Source organism: Antechinus flavipes, chromosome 4 (genome assembly GCF_016432865.1).
Source record: "Antechinus flavipes isolate AdamAnt ecotype Samford, QLD, Australia chromosome 4, AdamAnt_v2, whole genome shotgun sequence".
NCBI classification, from domain to species: domain Eukaryota; kingdom Metazoa; phylum Chordata; class Mammalia; order Dasyuromorphia; family Dasyuridae; genus Antechinus; species Antechinus flavipes.
In genome coordinates, this window is record NC_067401.1 from 14,509,300 (window position 1) to 14,532,933 (window position 23,634).

Here is a 23,634-nt window from a genome sequence, read left to right on the forward strand (position 1 = left end):
TTTGTTATGATTACATGAAAGGTATTAATGGTTCCTTTCAAGCACCACAATTAGGTCACTCTTGATCATATGATTCAGAACTGAGTTAACTTTATGACATAATCATCAGTAATCATCAATGGCCATCAGTGGCCATCAGTGACCATAAATGGCCATCAGTGGCCATCAATAGCCATCAGTGATCATCAGTGACCATCAATGGCCATCAGTGGCCATCGGTGACCATCAATGGCCATCAGTAGCCATCGGTGACTATCGGTGGCCATCAGTGACCATCGGTGGCCATTGGTGGCCATCAGTGGCCATCAATGACATTAGCTAATGTTAGCCACCAAATGTGTTTCCTTCTCAGGGTTCATTCTCTGTAATTTATAGTTAACAGTTGACATCTACAATGGCGCTTTATGGCAAAACACTTCATCCTATATTATCTCAAGAGTCCCTCTCAATAGTCCCATAAGGTAAGGAACAGAGGTTATATTGCACCTTCCAGATTGTAGATGGGGAGGCAGTGGAAGTAGTGAATATATAATCAGCTGCAGTAAGATCTGAGTTCAGATCTCACTTCTGCCACGTCTTGACTGTGTGACCTGCTATAAATCCATTAACCTCTCAGGATCCCCAAGCATATTTGTAAGATTCTAAGTTGCTTAACAGATGCTGCTTTGGATTGATGAAGAGAAAATGATCAGCCAGAGTTCTCTGCACCATTGAATTGTAAATGTGCACCAAAATCATATACACATAAATATGTGGGGGCAGGTGGGGAAAATAAAATTGGAAAGAAAAGGAAATTAACCCGTGATTACATAGAGAGGCAAGCCTTACTAGAACTCAGGTGTCTTCTAATGCATTAATTCCCCACTTTTCTCACTATGCTTTCTCAGGCTGCCTCCCAGCCTGGAATGGTGCAAAGACTTGTGAATGACGACAAAGTCAAGGGTATGGCCATCTTTGTGTGTGACTGAAGTAGAATGGAGGAGGAGGAAGTCCCAGTGAATTCATAGATTAAGGAACTGGAATGTTAAAGTATTTGAGGGAAAATCCATGTACATGTTTAAAATCCCTTTGTATGAGAGCAACAGTTAGAGGGGACAGAAACACTGTGAGCCCCATGCTGAAATTAATGAGGAAGCAAAAAAAAGAAAGAAAGGAAAAAAGGAAGGAGGAGGGGAGGAAAGGAAGATGAAGGAGAATGGAAGGAAGGAGGATGAAATGAAAGAAGGAATAAGAAAGGAAGGAAAAAAAGAAAAAGAATGAAGGAAGGATACAAAAAAGGAAGGAAAGAGAAAAGGAATAAAAGGGTCATGTAGAGCAGAGATGTCAAGCACATGGCCCACAACAATCCCAATACATGTAGCCTGCAAAGATCCTTGTGTATAGTTTGGTGGCCCCAATTCTACTTGAATTTGACACTACTGGTGTAGACCCCAAGACTTCTAGGATTGACTTTAGACTTTTTTTTTAAAGTTGACTGCGTTTTTATTGATATAGAGAATTACGAGCAAGGAAATGCTTCTAGCAAATTAAGTAGCACCTGTTTTGCAACTTACAGACTGGCCTGAGGAACTGAAAGATGAAAAGACTTATCCAGGGTCACACAGTCAGTTTGTATCAGAGGTGAGGCTTGGAGCTAAGTCTTTCCAGATCTCCCTCTGGTTCTCTATCCACTATACCACACTACCTTTTACTTTGGACTGATTCTTGATCTGAATTGAGAACATGAAACCTACTTTCAATTTGAAAGTTAACATACCAAGTGATCACCACGAGAGCTGCTGAGGAATTGGAGCATGGGGGTTGAGAAGGCAGGAGCTACAAAACAGCCTAGTCCACAGTCCAGTCCTAAATTTTCAAATATAGGCTCAGTAAAATGAGCAGAGTGGACAAATTACCCTCCAAGCCTTCATCTTAATGTAGAGTTCTAATCTGTGAACCCCATATTCTTGCATTCCTCTGACATGGAGCATCCTCACATCCAGCCAGAATCATTTAATCACCGCCTCCCACAAGTGGCAGCTTAGCTCCTGTGCTTTGACTCATGATATTCTCTCCTACTCCCTCATCTAATCAAATCCACTTTTGAAACTCACATCAAATGTCTTCAGCCACATGAAGCCTTCCTTGACTGACCTGTTCTACAGTGATTTTTCCCTTCTTTTATTCTTTAAAACTTTCTGGGGTCTACAGCACCCATTTGGCAAAGAACCATAATTGGCTTTCTCATAGTGTGTGTAAATCTGGCACCCCCAATTGCTTTAACAATTTCTTGAATATAAGGGGCACATTATAATCATCATCATCTTCTTTGTGCATATCCATAGAATCCTACAGGGGGATATCAACTCAGTGAATACAGTAGCTTATGAACTAATAAAAGACAAATGGAAGAATTATCCATGCATATATTTTGAAAAATAAAAAGCTTTAGTAAAAAATAAATAAAAAGTAAAAGTGTCTTCATATGTAAAAATCTCTATTTCTTTGTGCAAATATCTTCAATTCTTCTCTACATTATTATTTTCAAGGCTTACTTTTGTTAGGAGAAGAATTCAAATTGATTGATAAACAATGATTAACTACAGTTGATTTGGAAGACCCTGTGATAGAGTCTAGGGTTTATAAAAAGAATAACATTTATATATTCTACTACTCAAATGTGGGGGTAAAACTGCCCATTCAAAGAAGTTAATTGATATATTGGCATTTAAAAAAAATTTGAGCTAAAACCTTCCCAAAGTAAACATTTTTATTAGTGTGCTTGATAAATATATACCTTTGTTTTCAAAGAGAAATATGAATGCATCTGATTCACGGGGTGCCATCTGCTGAAATGTGCTCCTGTCAATTATGGTAAGACCCCAGGGTTTATAAAACATCCATTGAGGACAGCGGGTATACATCCTGATAAAGGGTTGTGGTGAACACTCCCAGAGACAGACAGCCTGGCAAAATGCAGACTTTGGTAACAGAAAGGTAGGGAAACAGACAGGCAATAATAGAAAAAAAACAACCACTCTGAATTTTGCAGAACTCATCAGACTTTTGGGCAATGAATCAATCTGGAAAGCTTAGTTGAATGAGGTTGGCATACAGGTCTCCTGAATTTTTGAGAAATAAACCATATTCTGGAGGAGAAAGAAAAATCTGGTCTAGCAAAAACAGGCCCTGACTAGAAGCACCTGAAAAGGAATTTAAAATATTCCATGAAATTCTGCACCTCCCCCCCCTTTTTTTTGGCCAATGAAGCTCTTTAGTCTCCAAATGCTTCCTCTGTCTCATTCTCCTAAGTGCTCTGACTCAGCTTATCAGTACAAACTGTCACCAGACTGCAATATTTTGGATAAAATAAACTAGAGCCGAACTTAGTTTCACTCAGATCGTTAAAGCTCAAATTAAGACCCATATGGCGATACAATATTCTCACTCTAATTCTTCACAGTATTTAAAGCATGATTATGGGCTCCAGAATGGAGAAACCCAAATGCCATGAAATTATTCGACTTCCAATGTTCATTTATAAGGAGAAAAGAATCAATAGAGGAATCTTGAAACATTCCCCCAACCTCCACAAAGATTACTGTTAGTAGGAGTTGCTGACTTTGCCTTTCCATTTTTATTTTGAAGCTGTCGAAATGGACATTTTTTATTCTAGAGTGATAACCCAGATCTCTGACATAAGAAGAGATGGTAAGGAAAACTAGATCAATCCACCAAAATACCTCAATCAAGTCTACTGACCAGGAATGCATTTAGCCAGGGGGAATCACATTAAAGTCACTGAAAAGAAAATACATAGAATTACAAATTATTCAAGGAAGGAGTCCCCCAAAATAGACTTTTTACTAAGGAAACAGTGTGATGAGAATGATTCTAAATCAAGAGCTCAGACATAACTCCTCCATTTTCTCTCTTCATGACATGAAATTAATTTTGATAGCATCTACTTGTCAGTATGTCATACTGAACAGAGAGCTTGTCTCAGAGTCATCTTAAACATAACATGCCTAACATTGAATTTATGATCTTTCCCCCTAAATGCTCCTCTCTTCTTAATTTCCCTATTACTGTTGAGAGTATCATCAACCTTCCAATCATCCAGGCTTGAAACCTAGGCGCCATTTTGGATTCTGTACTATCTCTCACCTTTTTATATCCCATCTGTCAGTAAGTCCTGACAATTTTATCTTCCTAACATTTCTCATATACACCTTCTCCCTTTTCTGACATTGTCACCACATTGGTGCAGCCCTCATCACCTCATACCAGGACTGTGGCAATAATGGCTGTTGGATCTGCTTGCTTTAAGTCGTTTCCCACTCCTTTCTCCATATAGCTGCCAAAAGCAGCGCAACAGGTCACTCTACTATTCAAAAATTTCCAATGGTTACTCATTTCCTTCAGGATCAAATCAAATATAAAATCCTCTAGGTTTCAAAGACTTTCCCAATCTATCTCCTCCCTACCTTTCCAATATTCTTAACTTTTATTCCTGTCTAATATTCCATGATCCACTAACACTGACCTCATGAGACTCTCCACCTTCTGATTTTGAATATTTAGGTTTGTTTTTCATTGGCTTCTTTCAAGTCTCAGTTCTCATCTCACCTGCTGCTAGAAACCCTTCTGGTCCTCCTTAATAATGTGAATACCTTTCCTCTGAGTTTATCTTCAAATTCTCCTGAGGGAGAGAGGAGGACCATGGTCTGGACAGAATGATAACTACAACTTATAAAGCATTATGTCTTAGTGGAAAAAAATTATAGAATTTGAAAGTTAGAAAGCTACCCCATTCTTTCCTTCAAGACCAACATACAGAGAAAACCAACTACTTCCATAAAGCTCTATTCACTTTGAGAGGCTGTGCGATAGAGTAGAAAGAGCATTGAGTTAGGAGCCAATGGACCTCAGTTTAAATGCTACCTCTAAGAATTACTGCTAAGAATTTCTTTGGGAAATCACATCAATTCCACCACCCTTAGTCTCATCATCTCAGAAATGATGGACTTCTAGGAGAATTTTGTCAGACTTTGAATATTGATTCCAAAATTATAAATGATCAGGATTGCCCTGGATAAACTCAAATAAATTGGGCAGAATTACATGAAAATTCTATCAAACTTAAAAAAAAAATACTTACATTTTTCAGTTGTGTCGGACTCTTTGTGATTCTGCTTGAAATATTCTTGGCAAAAATACTGGAGTAATTTGCTATTTTTTTCCAACTCATTTTATAGATGAAGAAACTTAGGCAGACAAATTTTCTTTGCCCAAAGTCACACAGTTAGTAAATATCTGAGGCCAGATTTGAACTCATGAAAATAAATCTTCATGACTCTAAGTCTAGCCCTCTATTCCCTGTACCACCTAACTGCCCAATACCTATAGACAACAAATTATTTATAATAATTTGAAAAGGAAGGTTACCCAACAGGAAGAGGAATGTGGCTGCAATGGAGAACTACAGGTTGTATAAAAATATAAGAACATTTCAAAACATTCTACATCCATTATCTTATTTGATTCTTGCAATGTGATATGATTCTTGCAATTCTTGAATGTGATGGAAGAACAATTTTCCTGAATTTTACATGTTTTCTTTTTTCACTAAAAGTGTTTTATACAACAAATACATTTTGCAGTAGTTCTAAGCTATTAAACTGAAACTGTCTTGATATGTGAACCAGAAAAAAAAGAATTATATCTCAATATCATTAATATCAATTTTTAAAAAAATGAAATGAAATCCTAGCAAAAAGGTCACAGAAATTTAGGCAATCAGTAATTAACTATGACAAAGTTGGATTAATAACATGATTTGAGGATAGTCCAACATTAAAAAAAATATATTATTATAACCATTAAAAACAAAAGTATCTGAAACCATGAGACAATTTTAATAAAAATGGAAAAGTTATTGGTGAGGTAGAATACTCATTTGTGGTCAAAAATTCTACAAAATATAAAAACAGAATATTTTAATATGATAAAAGTTTCAATCTAAGACTAAAAGCTATTCCATATATACAATGTAAAAACATTGGAAGTTTTATAATAAATTCAGGAATAAAGGATGCCCAATTTCCCCACTGCCACTTGACAGAATTCTAGAATTACTAACAATAGAAATAAAACAAGAGAAATAAATTATTGGCACATGAATAGATAAAAATGAGACCAAATTATCTTTACTTGATGATGACATGATGATTTACTAAGAAAATTTTAGGAAATAAGCAAAAATAAAACAAACAACAAAACAAGACAATAGAAACATTAGTAAATTGCAGAAGACAACTTAAACTTAGAAAGGACAATGAGATTTCTTTATTGCAAAAATAAAATCCAGCAGGCAGAAACAAAAATGAAGCTTCATTCAAAATCACTACCAAAAGTTTAAAAAATGGGGATTCAAAACATAAAGAAAATTTGCTACTTTTATACGTAAAATTAAAACGGTCTCCTTAAAGAAATAAAGATCAAGTTAAATAGAGTTATTCAGTGCTCTGAGGTAGGCTATACCAATATAAACTTAAAATATCACCAGTAATTGATAGATATTTTTTGCTGTACAAAACAATTAGAACTAGATAAAATAATGAAAAAACTTAAAGGGATAGATATAGGGATAGAATAAATAAGTAATTTAATTCAATAATTCAATATGAAAAATATGAAAACATAAATTATCTAAGAAACAGCTCTTTATTTAACAAGACTTGCTAGGAAATTGAAAAGTAGTCTGACAGAAATCAAGTTTGTCTAGACCAGGATTGTATGCCATATACCAAAATATATTCAAAATGAATACATGACCTGAATATAAAAGCTCATATCATTAAAAATTAGTTAAAAGATCATATACCTTTTATAGATATGGTTAGGAGAAGAAACACAGGGAATTATGAGAGCTAAAATTTGAAATTGTTTTGTTTGAACAAAATCCATTCAACTAGCATAAAAGGGGAAGTTAAACTTGGAAAATTTCACATCAAAATAAGAGAGTCTGACATCAAAGATGTCAGACAACAGAAATGTAAAACAAAAAGTCATTCCTTAATAGCTAAAAATGTACATATTGTATTCAAAAGAAGATATCTAAGTATAAACATGAAAGAAATAGTAAATATCATTTACTATTAATAATTAAATTAAAATTTAATTAAATTTTTAAAAGTCCTAAAATTTTGACTTCAAGCCAACAAATTGACAGAGATGACAAGAAATGAGGATAGTTGACGTGGGAGCAATTATGAAAATAAAAGCACATTAATGTTTGTTAGTGTAGTCATGAATTGGTCCGACAAAGCATTTTGGAATTATGTAAAAATAATGATGAAAATATCCATACAAGTTGATCTAGAGAATCTATTTGCCCAAGAAAAGACTTCAATAAGGTCAATGCCAAAAGAAAAATTTTAAATACATCTAAACAGGTGAAGCTTCACTCTTTCCAGTACAAAGAACTGGAAACAAAACACATGTCTACTAGCTGAGGAATAATTAAATGAACTGTGGTAAATGAGTGTAATGCAATGATACTGTGCTGAAACAAATGATGAATATAACGAATGCACAGAAGTATGAGAAGAATTATGTGAACTGATACAAAATGAGGTAACAACATACACAATAACAAAACAATCCAAATAGAGTGCTAAATGCTGCTGAATGCTAATTACCAAGCTTGATCACAAAGAAGAAATGTCAGGAGAATCTCTCACCTACTCCTGGTAGTACAGACTCTGGATACAGAATACCAGATCGTGCTGAACTTTTTATAAACATTTATTATTTTTTTTATCTTTTTATAAGCTGGAAAATTATGGCTGTAATGAGGATTGCTTGTTTTAAAAAATAAAAGAAAATTTAAAAGCATTTTACATCCATTATCTTGATTCTCATAATAAGAACAATTTTCCTGAATTTTACAAAGGGTAAAATTGAAACACAGAAAGAGTGTTTCACTTAGGATAATCCAATTAGGAGGCCTGTGAGGTGGGATTTGAACCCTGAATCTTCCTACTGTTCATTTTCTATCCATTATTCTAAACCAGTAATCTGGCAGCTAGGGTGCTCTCTCACCCTCTGTTCTCCCCTCTCTCCTTCCCTCCCCCCTCCATCTCTCCTTCCCTCTCCCTTTCTCTCTCTCCCCACTCTGTTACAGTTTGTGATTTAATCATGTGTGATTAATGATGTCGTCCATAATAAAATTTATACCAGAAGGTGAAATTAAACCTGAGATGCATATGTGACATCCCATAAAACCATCAGCTTTGATCCCTTAATTTATGATGATAATCCAGGCAGGGGTGACTTACCTGCTTTATGAGGGTGACTCTTGATCCTAAGTGGGATTCTCATCCTCCCCTGCCCTGCTCTCCTGGAAAACCTGTGGGTGGTAAGAGAGAACAGGGGCAGTTTTAATACATTTGTCACGTAGGGCTTTCCTAAGAGGAGATGGCAGGGCTTGGTGTTGAGGGCCTGTCAGCTGATAGACATTAGAGATGTCATTCTTCCAGGGAAGCTGGGGGAGGAGAAGTAGGGAATGCATTAAGATTTTCCAATGATTTCAACATTCAGAAAGAGATTAGATCACAGAATCATGGAATCTCATACTTGGAAGAGCCTTCAGAAGCCACCATGTACAACTCATTTCTAAACCAAAATTTCCTCTACAAGGAACCTGGACTTGAAGATTTCCTATGAGCAGAATTGGCAAACTCTATTTGTTTAAAGAAAGTTTCTCTTTTGCCCATGGCTCTCTGAGACTCACAGCCATTGTGTTTTAAATATATATTTTAATTATACTGATCTCTTTTACTTTTATCACCTTCATTCCAAAATACATCATTCCCCATCTCTGGCAACTATGGAATCAAAAACCTGTCTCTGTCTCTCGGTCTCTGTCTCTCTCTCTGATTCTGTCTGTCTCTGTCTCTGTCTTTGTTTCTTTCTCTATCTTTGTCTGTCTGTCTGTCTGTCTGTCTCTCTCTCTCTCTCTCTCTCTCTCTCTCTCTCTCTCTCTCTCTGCTACAAGATAGCTTGGCACTAATGCAAAAGTTTGTGGGCAAACTAGGATATTGGTAACATGAATAAAGTATAGAGAAATAGCATTTACCCCAAAGAATTCTGTCTCTAAGCAGAACAATGGAAAACACCTGCTCCACCCGAATAGTCCTCCCTAGCTCGTTCCCCACAATTGGCTCACTTCGTGCCTTCATCAAGCTGCTAATTGCATACATTCCTCCTACAGCATCGTATGCCCCCTCCATTCATATTTCAGGTCTAGAACGCCCTGTGTTTATTCTTTCTCTTCTCAATATAGCGCTAAGTCCCTATATTAGTCAGCCATCCTCTGCTTGGATGGAAAACATGGTTGTGCTACAGGCCCAGCTTGATGTGGAACAGCCAGGTTGTCCAAGTTCAGGATTGCAACAAAATGTGATGTCGAATATGTAGCTAAAAATACTCTGTTATATAGCATGAACCACATTAAAATGGAACGTAACCGGGGGGGAGGGGGGGATAAAATGTTGTTTAAAAATGTAACTGGGAAATAATTAACAAAACAAAGAAAAATACAATAAAATAGAGATAATATCACAAGTTAAAACGAAATCCATCTGCAGCCACAGGAATCCTTATTCATGGTTTAGTGGTCGGTCCTCATTTCTGTTTGAGATGGACACCACTGGTGTAGGTCATCTGTCACTTAACAAGAGGAAGTTATCTTACCAACAGCGTGGAAACAACAGTCCATAGACACAACATCCAGGGGAGTGCAGATTCCGCCTCCACGTATTTGCCACAGTGAAATGCGGATTAGAAGGTCAGTCCAGAAAATCCAGGGCTGCTTCAAAATGGCCTTTTGCACTTCGATGGCCAGAAAGCTCTCTCAAAGGCTTGACCCTTAGTTTCCTGGACTAAGGGTCTCCAGAAACTGTTCTCCCCTAGGGCATAGACTTTAGCTTTCATGCACAAGCAGTTACCCCAGCCAAAGCAGAATAGGGGCTCAGGACCCTCCCCAGGGTGCGCTCCAGGGTCTCCCACTGAGTGTCAGAGACAGACAGACAGAGCTCATGGTTCCAAGGAGAGAAGTGAAGCTGTATCTCATCTTAAACGGACACGTCCTTTTTTCCATCCTCAGCACATCAGCTGGAGTACATTTGGCGCATTCATCCCAATCTCTAATCCTGGAAAAGTCTCTTGGGTCTTGTGCAAGATCAGTCATCATCTTTTCAAGGGCCTGTCCCAGTCCCAAAGTCCCAACACAGCTCACCTGGCACCCTTCCCATTAGCCTCAGATGACATGGAGAAAGTCCCAAGCATTCCATGTAGCACAATTCCCGGAAGGCTCCCAAATTCAAGTCCCTACAATTACTGCACCTGGAGATCGCTGCTCTCCCAAACACTAACGTTATTCAAACTCAACAAGTGACAGCTTAAAGTATTTATCAACTTCAGGACACAAAATATGTCTTATACTTTCACATCTACTTCTAGGGCCTGGATGACGCAGACAGGTCATTTTCTAATCCTACTGATTAGAAACATGTCACAGGGAAACAGCACATCAATTGAGTCAGCCAGTATAAGTAGTTTACAAACTTGTTTTTATCTAAACTCTCAAATGAAGGGATGGAGTAACTTTTTTTCTTCTCTTTTATTTTTTATTCTCATTATTTAAAATTCAGCTTTCTAGGGCTAAGAAGAACAATTTCTTATAATTATTTTATTTTTTTGGTTATTTTTTAAAAATATATTTCTTTATGATTAATGTAGGCAGAGAAAAATCAGAACAAAAGAGAAAAACCACAAGAGAGAATTAAAACAGAAGAAAAAGGGGAAAAAAGTGGCCATAATGTCTTGATTTACATTCAGTCTCCCTAGTTCTCCCTCTGGATGCAGATGATGTTTTCTATTCAAAGTTTATTGGGATTGCCTTAGATCACCGAACTTCTGAGAAGAACCAAGTCTTTCACAGTTGATCATCTCATAATGATGCTGTTACTGTGCACAATATATTTCTGGTTCAGCATGCTTCACTCAAAATAAGTATAAAAATCTTTTCTGGCCTTTCTAAAATCAGCTTTTTCATCAATTTTTGTAGAACAATTATATTCCATTACTTTTATATAACATAACTTATTCAGCCATTCCCCAATTAACAGGCTTCTACTCATTTTCCAATTCTTTGCCACCACAAAAAGAGCTGCCACAAACATTTTTGCATATGTGGGTCCTTTATCCTCCTTTATTATTTCCTTGAGATACAGACACAGTTGGGTCAAAAGGTATAAACACTTTTACAGCCCTTTGGACATGGTTCCAAATTGCTCTTGAGATTGGTTGGATCATTTCACAGCTCCACCAGTAGTGCATTAGTATCCCAGTTTTCCCACATCCCCTCCAATATTTATCATTATATTTTCCCATTATCTTAGCCAATCTAAGAAATGTAAGGTGGTACCTCAAAGTTATTTTAATTTGCATCTTTTCCTATGACTAAAGATGTTTTTAATTTTGTCATCTGAAAATAATCTATTCATATCCTTTGACCATTTATCACTTGGGGAATGATTTGTATTGTAAATTTGACACAGTTTTTTATATATTTTAAAAATGAGGCCTTTATCAAAAACACTAACTATACAAAATTTCCCCCAGTTTTGTACTTTCCTTTTAATCTTGTTTGTATTGGTTTTGCTTGGGCAAAACCTTTTTTAATTGAATGTAATCAAATTTGTCCATTTTGCATTTTATAATATTCTCTAATTTTTCTTTGGTCATAAATTTCTCTCTTCTCTGAAGATCTGATAGGTAAACTATACCTATTTTCCTTATGGTATCACCCTTCATGACCAAATTATTTACCCATTTTGATTTCATTTTGGTGTGGGATATGAGATGTAGAGTTTCTGACAATGTTTTCCAGTATTCCCAGCAATTTTTGTGAAATAGTGAGTTATTTCGTGTCCTAGAAATTGGAGTTAGGGGATTTATGAAATATTAGATTACTATAGTCATTAATTATTGGGTCATGTGTACCTAATCTATTCCACTGATCCACCACTCTATTTCTTAGCCAGTACCAAATGTTTGTGATGACTATTTTTTATAATAAAGTTTTAGGTTTGGTGCTGCTAGGCCACTGTCCTTTGTATTTTTTTTCATTACTTCCCTTCATATTCTTACCCTTTTGTTCTTCCAGATGAATTTTGTTATTATTTTTTCCTAGTTCTATAAAATATTTTTTGGCAGTTTGATTGCTATGGTACTGAACAAATAGACCAGTTTAATTAGAATTGTCATTTTTATTATATTAGTTTGGCCTACCCATGAACAATTGATGTTTTATCCAATTGTTTAGATCAGACTTTATTTATATGAGAAGTGTTTTGTAATCATGTTCCTATAGTTTTCTGAGTTTGTCTTGCCAGGTAGATACCCAAATATTTTATTTTGTCTACAGTTATTTTAAATGGAATTTTCTTTCTATCTCTTGTTGTTGGGTTTTGTTTGTAATAAATAGAAATGTTGATGATTTGTGTGGGTTTGTTTTATATCCTGCAACTTTGCTAAAGCTGTTAATTGTTTCAAGTAGGTTTTTGGATGATTCTCTAGGATTCTCTAATATATCATCGTATCATCTGCAAAGAGTGATAGTTTTATCTCCTCATTACCTATTCTAATTCCTTTAATTTTCTTTTCTTTTCTTACTGCTAAAGCCACCAGCATTTCTAGTGCAATATTAAATAATGGTGGCAATAATGGACATCCTTGTTTCACTCCTCTTTCCTTTTCTTATCCCAATCTCTCCCATCAATGGACATCTGTGGATGATGGTTCCGTGATCTCTTAATGAATGATCCAATGATATAAACAAAAGTGAGTCAGTGTCGAATAGTTCTGTGGCCTGGCCAGAAAGCACAGAGCAACAAGAATATAAGAAGAATTCAAAAGAGAATGGAATTGTATAAATGGAAAAATTAGAAATGAATACAGGGTAGAAATTAAAGGCAGCTAGGTAGCACAATAGATAGAATACAAGTTGTGAAGTCAGAAAGATCTGAGCTCAAATCTGACCACAGGCATTATTAGCTGTGTGATCCCATAAGACAAATCACTTAACTCTGCCTCCATCAGTTTCCTTATTTGTAAAACAAGCTGGAGAAGAAAATAGTAAATCACTTCAGGATCTTTGCCTCCCCCCCCAAAAAAATAAATAAACTAAAACCAAAACCTCGTCATGAAGAATAAGACTAAAAAATGATTAAACGATAGGGCAAACATGAGAGTTCTTAATGGAGAATTTAAAATGCAATTAATAGATTTTATTGTTGTTCAGATTTTTCAATCATGTTTAACTCTGGGAAAGATCCTAAAGTGATTTGTCATTTCCTTTTCCAGCTTATTTTACAGATGAGGAACTAAGGCAAACTGAAAAATGATTTGCCCAGGATTCAACAACTAGTTAAGTGTCTGAGGCTACATTTGAATTTTTAAAGAGGAATCTTCCTGATTCCAGGACCAGTGTTCTATACATTGAACCACGTCACTGTCTAATTAGTAATTAGGAAAAATTGAATCCGTGATGTAGAATTTCACAAAAGAAATGAAATTAACAGGTATGGAATATATAAATGTTAAGGCAGACGAAAAGTACAAGACAATGATGTTAAAAAAATACATTGTCTATAAACCAAAGCAACTAACTTTAAAACAAGAAGTGAATAGAAAATTTAATAATCATAGATCAGCTATAATTTGATAAATTTAAAAAAAGGAAGTAATACAAGAAAACTGAAAAGCCACTGAAATGCTATGATGGTTTCACCAAGAACAAGTCATGCTAGAAAAAGCTCTTGAAGTGTGTGTGTGTGTGTGTGTGTGTGTGTGTGTGAGTGTGTGTGTGTAATGGCAAAGTAGTCCACAAATACAACCTCATTTCATCTTTACAATAACTCTGGGAGGTGGGTGCTATTATGACATCCCTCTCTATAACATAGAGATGAAGAAACTGAGGTAAACAGAGATTAAGGGACTTATCCTGGATCACACAGCTAAAACTATCTAATATATATATATGTATATATATATATATATATATATATATATATATATATATAATATATATATATATATATGTATGTATGTATGTATATATGTATATATGTATATATGTATGTATATATGTATATATGTATATATGTACATATATACATATATAATAGTTATATATGTCACATATATAACTATATAACTCTCTCTATATATATAGTTTTGCTAAAATGGTAAATATAGAGAATGCTGTAGTTATTGTAAGATTTTAATAGAATTTCTCAATTATTCTTTTGAACAAGATGGAAAATACTGCCAACAATGAGGTGGATTTGGAATCTGTTGAATTACTGAAATCAAAGAGTAGATATCTCTTATTCAATGTCAGTTTAGGAGGAGGTTGCCAGTTGAGTCCATCAGGAACCTGCGCTTGGGCCTCCGCTATTTAACATTTTCAATGACTTGGTTAAAAGCGATGCTGTTACACTGATCACATTTTTAGGTGATGCAAACTGGAGGGGGATTTAACACAAGGGAGCCTAGAATCAAGATTACAATTCTAGGGCCAACTCATGTGAGATGAAATTTATTAGCGATAAATATATTTGCTTTCATGGGTTCAAAATACCAACTCTGCATGCATGAGATAAGGGAGATGCAATTATAAAATACTGTATCTAAGTATAAAATACTTCCAGATTAAGGAGATGCAATTATAAAATACTAAATCTGAGAAGGATCTGGGACTTTTTGTAGACTGTAAGCTTAATAGGATTTGATAATTTGGCTCAACAACTAAAACTAACAGGATTTTAAATTGTGGTGAGAAGTTCAATTTCTAGGAAGAAGGAGGTATCGGAAGGGTACACATGTGCAGTATTGTGTCCAAATGCAGAATGATATCGACAAGTGAGAAGCAGGAGGAGGGAGACAGTTACAGCTTTAAAAGGCCAAGGTCTCCCGCTGCAGCTGAGCCATCTCTGACTTTCTGATCTACATCTGGCCACTAGATCCAGACGGCTCTGGAGGGGAAAGTGAGGCAGGGGACCTTGCCCATCCTTCCCTCACTTTAATCCAATTCACTTGCATATCATGGCATCCCTCCCTGATTTTGTCGTCCTCTTCTAGAGTGAAGGACAAACAACAGTCCCTAGATTCTGCTGTCTCCTATCTCTTATAAGCCTACGGGAGTAGGAAAGGGAGGTAAAGCAGGAGCTTTGTGCTACTGGATTTTGGACTTCAGAATATTTATAAGCTTTATAACAATCAATAAAAAATACAACAATAAAAAAAAACAAAAAAAAACACTATATAACAATCAATAAAACAATCAAGCAAATAAAATAGAGATAGAATAAGAACATTAAAACAATAGTAATGGAGGAAAGAGTCCCAAACTTTTCTTCTGCATCTCTTGTCCCCGTTTCCCAGGCTTCTACTTCATTCTCTCTCCACAACTGTTGTGTGACTGTGTGGGGGTAGGGGTGTTGAGGGGTATGAATATGAGTGTATTGAACACTGGACTTTGAGTCAAGAAGACCTATATTCTAAATTTTCCTGGACTAAGTACACAGAATGAGCCACATTTTAAAATGAGGCTAATGTGGACATTTGTTTTGCTTAACCATGTATCTTTATTGCAAAAATTTTCTTTTTCTTTCCAGTAGTAGGGGAGGAAGAGGAGGGACAAAAAAAAGCTGATAAATTGAAAATAATAAAATTCAATATTTAAAAAATCTGTGTGATACTAGGTAAGTCATTTAGCCCTTATTTACTTTTCTATCATTTTAAAAATGAGGATAATAATAGCAATCTCCATCCCTAGGTTATAAGGCTGAATTGAGATGCTGAAACATGTGGGTATAAATCTAGACCTATATTCATATAATCTACCTCCCTAGAGAGAATTGAGATGCCATACAATATATACATATACATTTGAATACATATACCCAGAATGATCAATAGATTGCATTAAGGTAGCATTTCAGGTTGGCAAAGAACTCTACAAATATAACATCATTTCTCCTTTATAACAACTCTGGGAGGAGGTGTTATTATGACTTCCATTTTAGAGATGAGGAAACTTAGGCAAACAGAGATTAAGGGACTTGTCCTGGATCATACAGCTAAAAACTATCTAAGGATGGGTTTCAACTCAGGTCTTCCTGACTCTGAGCTCAGTGTTCTATCTATCCATTGAACTACCTAGCTGCATATAACACACACACACACACACACACACACACACACACACACACACACACACGAGTTGTTTTATATAAAGTTACATGTAAAAGTTTTTATAAAACTATATATACATGTATATAAAACTTTATATGTATGTATATATGATTGTGCATATATATATAATTTTGCAATTTTGCATATATATAACTGTTTCAAGCACTATATAAATGTTAATTCTTAATTGATATTCAATACATTATTCATATTATTTTTACATTTAGTTATATATAACTTTACATATAAAGTAAAAATTGTAGAAATGGCATATAATGATAGTAATAATATCTGAATGTGCCTTTTTGAATAACAACTATTGAAAAATCTTTTTTAAAGGTTTTAATATGACTCTTTTTGTTCATTTTTTTACCTTTCTTACCTTTGTGCCTTTTTCCATCTTTTTTTCCTTTCTTTTACCCAGCATATAAATATAGTGTTCTGCTTCTGTTGATCTTTTCATATTGGTATTTTCCAATTTCCTTATATATATCATATATATCATTTTTATAGCACCTTAATATTCCATTACATTTACATACTGTAATTTATTCAGCCATTCACCAATTGTTAGACATACTTTTTTGAGGCTCTATGAATATTTTTTGTATATATATATATGGATGTATGCTTTTTTATGATGTTTGGGGGATAGAATTCTAGCAATGGAATTGTTGGGTTGCAAGGTATGATTGGTTTTATAACTCTTTCTGCACAAGCCATATTGCTCTCCAAAATGTTTGTATCAATATGTAATCTCATCAACCAGATATTAGAGTATTTCTTTCTCTATAGTTCTACCAACATTGGATTTTATCTTTATTAAAATCTTAAGGCATTTCTCTAGTTATTAGAGAATCTGATAGCTTTTCTTGCAATATTTTTATGATTTATATTTTCTCCATTATCCTTTGTATATACATGGTTCTTATACATATGCATCTTTTTCTTATAGATTCAACGGAGGTGCCATAAATTATCTTACAATAATTTGAGTGATAATGATTGGATAAAAATCTGGATCAAATAAGAATAGTCAGATATGGATCTGATACTCAAGATATCTAGACAACTAATAGAAATTCATAAGCTGAAACACCATTCCCTAATAAATAAGTGGTCAATGGATATAAAATTTTTTTCCAGAGAATTTCAATTATTAAGTAAATAATAAACTAACTTGAATAGGCAATAATAAAAGAAATGCAAATCCTAACAATTTTGAACTTTTTCATCACATGTAATAAATTGACAAAGATGATAGAAGATAGGAATAGACAGTGTTGGAGGGATTGTGGAGAGATGGGCATACAAATACATAGAGCTTTTAATGGGTCCCAAAATTCTGTACCTAATTTGGAATTATACTAAGAAATGATATACCAATTGACGCAGAGATCAGAAGGTCAATGGTTTTATAATATTGACCAAAATATTGACCAAGAAGTACTAATTATTTGGGAAAACATTAAATAAGGTGCAATACAAAAATTCACTAGGGTATAAGAAAAAATGAGTATGATAAATGCAGAGGAAAATGGAAAGGCTTATATATATATATATATATATCAATGCAAAGAGAATTAAGCAGAACCAAGAAAACAATGGAAATAATTACTATAGAAATGCAGGATCACAGATTTAGAGCTGAAGAGACTTTAAAGATCTCTGATCCTTCTATTTTCTAGATAAAGAAACTGAGGCACAGAATAGTTAAGTGAATAAATGAAAATAATACAAAGTAATCAAAACTAAATATGGTAAAATTTATACACACACACACACACACACACACACACAGAGAGAGAGAGAGAGAGAGAGAGAGAGAGAGAGAGAGAGAGAGAGAGAGAAAGTGTATGAGATGAGAGAAAGCTATTTTTGTGGAGCATTACTTAAAATGTGAAACTTTTTGATATTTTGATTTCTTTTGCTAAAATCTCATTTTCATATTTAGAAAAACCAGTGATGATGAAATGATTCTCTGGGAGGGGAAAGGAAGAATACTTTTCTAAGTGTGAAAAAAAAAAGATATGAAATTTTAAACCAAATATTTAATTCTGTAAAATGAAATATCCATTCAATGTTTAAAAACATCTGGGTTCGAATCCTTCCTTTGACACTTAACAGTTACTTTCGGAAAATCTTTTAAGTTTTCTCAGCCCTACTGTTCTCAACTCTAAAATTAGAAGTTTTCTCAAGGAGGCCTTAGGCATACTTTCTATCTCTGTCTGTGCTCTTCCTGTACTCTTCCAATAAGAAGTCTTCCATGCATGTGTTAAGAGCATAAAAAATTCTAAATGGGACCAGTCAGGCAATCAATAGCCAGTCAACAAGCAGTTATTAAGCACTTAGTATGTACCAGACCGGATCCTGAGAAAAAAAGGCAAATTCACGGACTATAGAGATCATTTTGTTCAAGGGTTTTGTGATTACCAACGCCAAGCAAAGCAAATGAGAGGGAACTAGACACTTAAGAAGCTATTTTCCAATACTGCAGGGGGTGCCTTTAGCAGATGTCAAATGAAAGACAGATTTCTTGAAGCTGGTGATTTTCCAGGTGCCCTTCTAATCAGCAGTCACTGCCCTATAATCAGAATCCATTGCATTGAGCCACAGGCTATCACAGGGCTTCCCCTTGGAGGCACATGACCATTCAAAAGGATTAAACTAGAAATATCTGTCCCCATATTCCTTTGGTGATGCTATGTGGCTGTGAATCTTGGAACAACCAAAATTCCACCAAATCAAAATTGTGGATGATGGAGACAATCAACCAATCAACAGACATTTATTAAGCCTGTACAATGTGTCAAGCATCAAAAGTACAAAACCAAAGGTAGAGTTGGTACTAGAGCCTAGGGGAAAGAGTATTAGTTCTGAAGTTAAGGAAACTGAATTTAATCCTCTCTTTGAAGTTTACTACCTCTGTGACCTTGGTTACCTCCTCAGGGTCTCCTCTGTAAAATGAGGAAGCTAAACTGGATGTCCTCTAAATTATCTTGTAGCTTCTGTGATCATTAAGCTATGGAGTCAGAACTCCTGGGTCCAATCTCATCTCTAATAATCGCTACCTGTGTAACTCTGAGCAAGTCAATCCCTGGATGTCCATGTCCCCATTTCTAAAATGAAGGAGTGGAATCAGAGACCTTCGACTATAGAGTTATGATGGTATGATCCTCTAAAACTCTCTGCCCTGTTCTCAAGAAGCTCACGTTCCATCATGGCGAGCATGGTTACTGATGATCAAACTCGCATGCAGGACATGTCACAAGACGCCAAAAAGGGAGGGCAGGATTACAGAAGGAGTTGACCACTCAAGTAGCAAGATAAAGACTAGCTGATCATCAGACCTGCCTAGCACAGAGTCGGTACTTTAAAATGTTCGAAGGCTTGGAGCTAAGGTTCTTAAACTGGGGTCTGTGGACATTTTTTTCGTTTAATATGTTGATAACTCAATTTTGATATAATTGGTTTCCTTTTTTATGCACTTAAATAATTTATTATTTATTAATGGGTTTTATATGATCTCAAAGAGATCCATGACACCAAAAATATTAAGGAGTCTTGCTGCAGAAGAATGGGCCCAATTTGGCCAGGGATTCTTCTATAAAGGAGTAATTAAAGAACAGATAAAAATCACATGGGATGAGACATGTAGGTGTCTGGGCACCTATCGTGAAGGCCATCGGCGCATCAAAGAGATCATGGACGCACTGAAGTATCTAACATTGTTTGTTTGAGGCTCTTTTAAATCAGAAATTCACTAGTTGGGAAAACATCTTGCTAATGTGAAAGAGTCCCTAGCATCAGCACATAGATGGTACAAATGGGCAATATTATTTCTTTGGAGTTGCCATCACTGCTTTAAAATGTCACTTAGAAATTACAAATAAAGACTTTTCTCTACTAAACCTGTCCTGGATTTCTAAATTTGGACTCACAGACACTCATTTAATGCCTTAGAGTTAATTATAATTTTTAAAACCTTTCCTAAGTCATCTGATTTTTAACAGTGAGGATTCATTTGTGTGTGTGTGTGTGTGTGTGTGTGTGTGTGTGTGTGTCACAGAGAGAGGGGGGAGGGAGAGAGAGACAGAGAGAGACAGAGACAGAGACACACAGAGATAGACATAAAGACAAAGAGACAGAGAGAGACAGAGAGAGAGAGAAAGGAAAGAGAGAGAGAGACAGAGAGAGGAAAGAGAGAGAGAAACAGAGAGAGAGAGAGAGAGAGAGAGAGAGAGAGAGAGAGAGAGAGAGAAGAATAAGAGAGAAAAAAGAGAGAGAAGAATAAGAGAGAAAAAAGAGAGAGAGAGAAGAAAAGAGAGAGAAAGAGAGAGAAGAAGAAAGAAAAAAAGAGAGAGAAGAATAAGAGAGAAAAAAGAGAGAGAGAGAGAAGAAAAGAGAGAGAGAGAGAGAGAGAGAGAGAGAGAGAGAGAGAGAATATGTTAGTTTTTCCTTTGAGTGCCTCGAAATTGGATCATAAATCTCTTGGCCCTGATCTTGATTCTTACATAGCAGTTAGACTGACTGATCAGGGAATCAATGACACTCATGTTCATGGCATAAGAGCTTTAGCCTGGAATTGGAAAACACTGGTTAAGCCAAGCCCAAAGAGAAGAGAATTACTTTAAACAAAAATGACCCTTTGTCATAGAAAAAGTATAATATTGTTTTACACGGTTCATAAACACAATAAATGAAGTCCAAAATTGGATTTTCTTACTTAGAATGCTTCATTTTGCACGCCTCACTTAACATATCTTTATCAAATGCTATTATTCAAAGTTTCCCAGGATATCAAACTTTCCACAATGCAGCTTTCACATCATAGTTATCCTGTTTTATTGGCATAATGAGTCACTTTTCCCAAGAACTCCACAAGGGAAAATGCCTTCAAGGGTTCACATTTCCATCCATCCTTTTTGTCTTGATATAACTCAGTCCAAGCTTGTTTGAAAAAAAAAAATCTCTGAAATTTTTCCACTTGTCATTCTCCAAATCCACTTTTCAATACTTCCCTTTTCAAATGCTACGTCGACGAAAAGCTTAAGAATAATTTTATGCAGCCAAGCATAAATCATATTTTACCATGTTGTCCAGTAACGATGCTGTGTGTCTGCCAATTTATCCCCATAAATATGTCAGCTCAAGAAATCCTTTGGATGAGAGTCCCTATAAGCATTACCTGGAGAAATATTAAAATCAGAACACTACATGTCAGAGAGGAAAGGATTGGCACATTCTCATTTGGTTTGTAGGTAGAAGTTGCCCATAATGCCTCTTAGCACTAGGCGTATATCCAAGATGTACAAAAATGGTATTTAAATATATGGAATGGGAGTGACATATTTTTCCTTGACAAAAACATTGTTCAGTTTAGAACATAACAGCCACTTTCAGTATTTGAGAATTACTTGAAAGGGAACTTGAGTGGATGTTGACTGGTGATTTATACCATTTGTCTCAGGTTCAAATTGTATGTCTGTTTTAGGTTCATAATACAAATATCTTTACAATCCATATATATATGTGTGTGTGTGTGTGTGTGTGTGTGTATACATATATGTGTATACATACATATATATATTATATATATCTTTATCTTCACAAAAACTTGTCCATCATACTACATATACTTATGCAATAAAAAGGTGTAGTTGAATGGATTTTTAAAAAATAGTGAGCTTTACATACATCAGATCTTGTACTAAACATGGGGGCACAAAGACAAATATGAGATATTCTTTGCCCTTAAGACACTTAGACTCTAATTCTAAAGTTACCGATATTCTAATTTGTACAATCTAGTGATTTCTTTTTGATCCTCATCCTTCTTGATCTCTCTGCAGCTTTTGACACTGGAATCAATCACCTTCTTCTCAATACTTTCATCTCTAGGTTTCTGTTATACTGCTCTCTTCTGGTTCTCCTCCTCTCTTACGGCTCCTTCTCAGAATCCTTTGCTGGATCTTTGTACAAATAATAGCCACTCACCATGGCGGTCTCCCAGGGCTCCGTCCTGGGCCCTTTCTCTCTTCTTTGTTTCACTTTGTCATCATGACCCCCATGGTGTCAATGACCATCTCTATGCTGCTGACCCTGGGTTCTATTTATCTGGTCCTAATGTCTCTCCTGACTTCAGGTTCACATTTCAGCTGCTGATTAAACATTTCCAATTGGACGTCCAATAAACAATTTAACTCTTATCTAAAATTGAATTCATCATCTTCCCTTCACATACACACACACTATTTCTCCCTCCCCCAACCCCTCCCAAACTCTTTTATTACTATTGAGAACAACACCATTCTTCTGGTGTCTCCCAATCTAGGTTTCATCCTCAGCTCCTTACTGTTCCTCATCGTTCTGCCATATCGTCTCTCACATATGATCCTTGTTTTCTCTGATACGACCCCTCCCCACATTCACTCTCATCACCTCATGCTTAAATATTACAATAATTTGCTGGTTGCTCTATCCCTGCCATAAATCTTTCTCACTTTAGTCCATTCTCCCCTCAATTGTCATATAAAATCTTTCTCAAGTGAAGATCTGACCATGTTACTTCCCCTTACCCATTTAACAAACTCCAGTGGCTTCCAATCACTTCTAGGATCAAATATAAAATCCTTCATTTGGCGTTTAAAATCCTTTATAATGCTCCCCTCCTTGCCAAACACATAATTTTTTGTGATTTAATTTCCTCCTTCTCTCCCATGTACTCTGCTATCAAGACACTGGCCTCCTTTGCTTGTACAAAATACTCCCCCTCTCAGTTCTGAGTGTTTTCTCTGGCTGTCTCTCTGAAACATTTTCCCTTCCCATCTTCACCTCCTATCTTCCTTGACCTCCTTTACATCCCAGCTAAAATCCCATCTTCTGTGAAAAATCTTTCCTTATTTCCCTTAATGCTAGTACTTTTCTCTGTTCATTATCTCCAGCACGTCAATCTTCTGAGGCTTAGATTGCTGAGTCCTAGTGAACCTGAAATTTGTATACGGCTCACTTGGAGAGATCATCTCATAATAAGAATTAGTCCTTTTCTTATCATACTTTGTGGTGACTTCTGTGCTCTAAAAAGACCATGAAACAACAAGATCTTTATAACACAAAGGATCTAGGGTACAATAGAAAAAGTGCTGTTCTTACAGTCATGGCCTGAGTTCAAATCCCATCTCTTACATGGACTAGCTATGTAAACCTGAATGTCACTAATCTCCATGGTCCTCCATTTTCTATTCTGTAAAATGGGAATACTAGAAACTACCTTACTATATCCTTATAAAGATAAAATGAGATGATATACTCAAAGCACTTTGCAAT